This window comes from Miscanthus floridulus, chromosome 3 (genome assembly GCF_019320115.1).
Source record: "Miscanthus floridulus cultivar M001 chromosome 3, ASM1932011v1, whole genome shotgun sequence".
Classification (NCBI taxonomy): domain Eukaryota; kingdom Viridiplantae; phylum Streptophyta; class Magnoliopsida; order Poales; family Poaceae; genus Miscanthus; species Miscanthus floridulus.
This window is the reverse complement of record NC_089582.1, coordinates 22,227,062-22,232,400: the sequence shown is the minus strand read 5'-3', so window position 1 is coordinate 22,232,400 and position 5,339 is coordinate 22,227,062.

The following is a 5,339-nucleotide window of genomic DNA, read 5'->3' as shown; positions in this document are numbered from 1 at the left end:
ATAGGCGGACGTGCAGATGATGTTCCTGAAGGCCGCGGTGGCCAAAGGTGCAGGTGTGTGCGCTCTGCACTGTAGTTTCATCTCCATCTCACTAATGGCGCAGCTTATGGACGCCAATGGCAAATCATTGTCATTCATCCTTCGATTACTAGGTGGTTCACAGGGACGTATGTATGTGAATATGATTAAGCTAATGTTCTTCGAAAGTGCAAATCGCTGGCAAGCCAAGGTTCTCAGTTTGTCCTGTATATGCCAATTGAAGGAGTGCTTGCTGGTTATACAATTCGTAGTATGCAGTCATCATGCATGCTAAATGTTTGACAGAATGTCTCCCTAGCTATACATGTCAACTATATGTCGTGTGGATCAACCACATCATCGTCTTTCCAGAATACAAGGAAATGCACTTGGTAGAGGCTAGCGTGTCTTGTGACCATATGTGAATGCCTAAGACTATCATCTGAATGTGATAGTTTAGCCATAGAAGTCATGTTGAGAATTGCAGCAATAGTTAAGGCATTGCAACCAGTTCACTTTGTATTTTTGTAAGTACAATGTTGCATCGCCCAATGAGTTTCAGAGTTTGACTTCCAAATATGTAACTTAAAAAAACTTACAAGCGCAGGTCAAATTTTATCTCTGATAAGTATCGACTATACAAAAATGGAATTACCAAAAAATATCAGAAGTTGATGAGCCTTTATGTATGCTGACGATTTCAGGAAATTGGCATCTGACAAATTCCAACTCTTGGTGCTCATACCAAAGTAAACATCCTACTATATATTCATGAAAAGAAAAAAAAAACTACAAGTGGTACAGGCACACGCAGACGTGGTTTCTATTTGCATGGTTCCTCCTTAACAGGAGTGTATCGCTTGATTTTCATAACAACCTGTGTACATTCCATCAGATTTATCTTGGTAGGATTGGACACTGTGTTTTTTTGGTCTTAGTTCATGGATTCAAAGTTGCAGTTATATCGTTGGCCCCTCATATTTAAAACTTTATTCACTTGATCTTCCTTGCAGGCTAAACAAAGAGACATCTAAAAGCTAGATACACTCGTTTTGTTGGGGGCAAAACACCTTAAAGCTGGGGACTCAGTTTTATTTACCAGGTATTGAAACTGAGTAGCCCATTAGTATATTTGTTATGGCAGTGTTGAGCAATTAAATCTCTTAGACTATATAAATATGCTTGACACTTTTATTTATCAGGTATGCATTCAAACTGAGTAACTCATTAGTGAAACAACCCCGATTTCCGCGAAGGGAAATCCACAGAGTCGAAGTGTAATAAGACCGTTGTAGATCATATTACCCAAATTCCAGTCGAATATCACATCCATACTGCCCAAATTCCAGTCGAATATCACATCCATACAACGATAATATCAGAGTACAAATAGTGCGAAATACATAAATTATTACATCGCCGCATTGGCGGAATCAAAAGTAGCATTCATTCAGAACGGCTTGAAGATAAGATCGTCAAACTCGAGCGTAGGCACGAACCCCTCAACCGTCAAACTCCTCGGAGCTATACTCCTCAGCAGAACCTGTGTGCCAAAATTTATCAGTATGATTTGTACTGGTCACTCCCAACCCTATGAGCATTGCTTTGTGGAAATTGGATGCAAGTTGGATATAATCAAAAGGAACCTATAAAGCTGGGGTTTCCTATGTATTTAGCATATCAAGTACATAATAATAATTGGTCAAGTTTTAACACCATTCACACACATTCCACCCCATTCCCATTCCAGAGCCAGGTTTCGATCCTGGGATCGAAACACCACCATCTCCACACCATCACCATACCACACCCATATCATCGCTCAGTCGACAGGCCAACTCCCTCTCGGCACTGTCTCAAGGCCCGTAGCCCCTGGCTACGTCCGAACACTCATTCCCAGGGGGAGAAAAGGACTCATCTCACTATCTAGTTTAAGCGAAACCCAGGAAAGGTCCATAGCCGACAAGTCGGCACATGTATCGATCGATCAACCAGACACTCTACAGAGGTTTTACATAACCACAAGATCCGCCTTCCTCGCTGACCGTCGTCAACTGGGCTGATTCCGGCCGCTTGCTAGCCTAGGATAATGCCACTCTACCATTCAGCCCTGGTACACCCCAAGTCTAATCTGGGGTGGCTGAAACTGTGAGTCATGAGCCGGGTCCACAAGGTCTCCATGAAGTCTCGGAAGGGTGTGGGGGAAATCCTCCGCGCCCCGTACCTCCTTACACTGTCCGCTATCAACCTAGCAGTAGTGGCAATATCCTACCAAGTAGTCCGGCCGTCCCGCACCATATAGGGCGAGTGGTACGTAAGGCTTCCCGGTGAATCTGAGTACTAGTAAGTCCTTAGGGGTGACCAAGCCAGAATGTCTCCATCAGGGTTTCCATTTACCATGCCACCACAGCACCTCCATCCCGGGCTCCTCCCATCACAGGTTCACACCCAGGGCCACCTCATTTACCATTTACCCACCACAGGTATCCATTCCAGGGGTGCCCAGGTTGCACCCCACGGCAAGACTTGCCCTAGGCTCGTCGTATACTCCAACTTGGTCGACACAACCCTCACCCTCCACGCACCCAAGTCACACACGCAACACTCTCCCCAATCACCAGTTTCCACCACGCATCAATGTAGTGCAAGCGTAGTAGAAGTAATAAGCAATGAAATATTTTAGCAAGCGTGTGACTAGCCTAACAGTAGGGTGAGCAGGGGTAAGGTTGCGTCAAAGTAAAGGCCATCAAGAAAGCATACTACCATGCAAGTCCTATCATAGTGTGATTATAACAATGAAGTAAAGCACTGGCATTTCTATTTTAGCCATGCGTAATAGGTGCTACGAGGTTGGGTGGGATGTGGCACCTTCAGTGTAGTCGTCTCCGTATTCCTCGCGGTACTCACGATCCTCGTCCATCAGGTTCTCCTCTGGGTCTGCAATGATCGCATTATAGTCGCGTTAGCGACGTCTATAGAATAGCACAAAGAAGCAATGGAAATTCAAAAGAGCCAAATGCACTCAAACATGGGTTCATTGCATAGAGCTCGATTTTAGATGAATTTTGGTCCTGGTTTCATATTTTTCTGAGGTCGTATGAATTAGTTATGAATTTCCGAAGTTTAAATCATTTTTGAAAATGGAAAAAGGGCTGAATTAATCCTGGGCTGACACGTGTCATGCTGTGGCTGGTCCACGTGGCATGCTGACGTCAGCATGACGTCTTCGTCACGGTTATGGTACTGACAGGTGGGGCCCAGCTGACGTCAGCATGACGTCAGCGCCTGACGTGTGGGTCCAGAGTGTCCGTGCCACTGACATGTGGGGCCAGGTCAACGGTCAATACGGCCGGGTCTCAAACGGGCTTCGGGTTGGGCCGGTCTAGGCCGGGCCGGACACGTGGCATGCTATGACGCAGCCACGTCACGGCCATGGGCCTCCACTGGGCCATGGTCCACGGCTCACGGTCCACGGTGGACAGATGTGTCGGTCTATGGTGGACCGTGTCTTCTTTCGGTGAGCCGCGTCCACCCCTCTCTTCTCTATCTGTGGTTCACGTGCACTGGGTTCATGAACGGGTGGCCAGCGAGGGGGGTGTTCCCCTGTTTCTCCCGCGGCGGTGCTCCTACCGGCGGTGAGCTCGCTGGTGAGCCTCCGTGGCGGTGTTGGTGTCCAATTAGGGAGGGGAAAGGCTTCCCCAGGCTACGGCGACTGCGATGGTGGGGTCTAGGTGGCGGCCGGGGCTCACCAAGGCGCTGCCCACGGCGAACGGCGGCTCGGCAGTGCATGCCGGTGGAGAGGTCGCATTTGTAGGCTCTCCGGTGGCTCGACTGGTCAGATGAGGGCTCCTGCGGTTTCGTGGGTGCACGACGAAGGCGTCCAGGGTTCAAAGCGAGGCTTCGGATCCCCAGGTGGCCGGTAGGGATGTCCCGGTGGCCACGGCGACGTAGTGACGACGGTGAGGCACGCGGGTGAATCACGAGGCTCCAGCGGGGTGGTCACGGCGTGCGCGTGAGTTACCCGTGGCTTCAGCGAACGGGATGGGCGAGTCAAGGAGGAGCCAGGCGCTCCCAGCAGTACTGGCCACGGTGGTCGGTGCTCTGACCGGTGGTCGGGTGCTCGGACCAGTGGTCTGGTGCTCGGCACGGTGGTCTGGTGCTCGGACCGGTGGTCGGGTGCTCGGACCGGTGGTCTGGTGCTCGGACCGGTGGTCTGGTGCTCGGCACGGTGGTCTAGTGCTCAGAGGTGGTCTGGTGCTCCGGTGGTGGCTGCGCCATGGCGGCGGCGTCGTGAGCATAGCATGTGTGCTTGGCTACGGCGTCCGGGGAACTTGGAGAGGTCTACAGCGTCCAAGGGCTTGGGGATGGTCACGGTCAACGTGAGTGTGCTGTGCTGGTGTGCCTAGAGGCCGGGAATGGCCTTGGCCTATGCGCTCACGGTATGGAGCGCCATGGCCGGAGTAGCAAGGTCCGGCGGCGAGCAGGGGAAAAAATCGGGGGCTCACCGTGGGTGCTGTGGAAGAAAGGATGGCGGTGCAGTGACGAGTTGCGGCCATGTAGCTCCGGAAGCAGTGCCGTGCAGTGCCGACCCACGACCGTGATGATGACGACGGCGTTGCCCTCGGCTCCGGCGACTTCGGCAGTGCGCGGGGGTTCCGATCCTCCTCTCACGATCCCTTCACGGCCCTCTTCTCTCGGTGTGGTGCGGCTGCTGGGCCACCAAGCGGCGGCGGAGGCTGAGGGAGAGGCTAAGGCGCCGGGCGTGAGCGGCGTGTGGGCTGGCTTTATAGCCGAGTGCCACGCCTCCCATGGCGGATGGCATCGTGCGGTGGAGGCGTGTGCATCGCATCAGACGGTGGTGCGGGGTTGCGTGGGCGTGGCGCAAGGGGGCAGGGTCATGCCCCGGGCGTGACCCCCTGGCCCGCCCCTGCCACTGCTGTCGGGCGCCGGTCGCGTAGGTGGTTGAGGCGTGGGTGAGGAAGACGACACTGTAGACGGAGGTGGCTGACATGCGGGGTCTAGCGGGCAGCGGCTGCGAGCGAGGCAGACGGGTGCGCGGGTGATGCGCTGGGCCGGCTCGTGGGCCGCGCGCACGCTGGGAAGACGGGAAGGGTTGGCAGGCCGGTTGGGCTGGCTAGCTGACGCGGGCTGAGCTGCTGGCTGGGAGGCCTACTTCTTCTTTTCCTTTTTCTGTTTTCTTTTTCTTCTTCCTTGATTTGAATTCAAATTTGGTTTGGGTATTTTGAATTCAAAATGGGTGCACCAAATTCATTGGAGTTGTTAAGCATATCATAACTCAAATGGAAATCCAAATCACATTT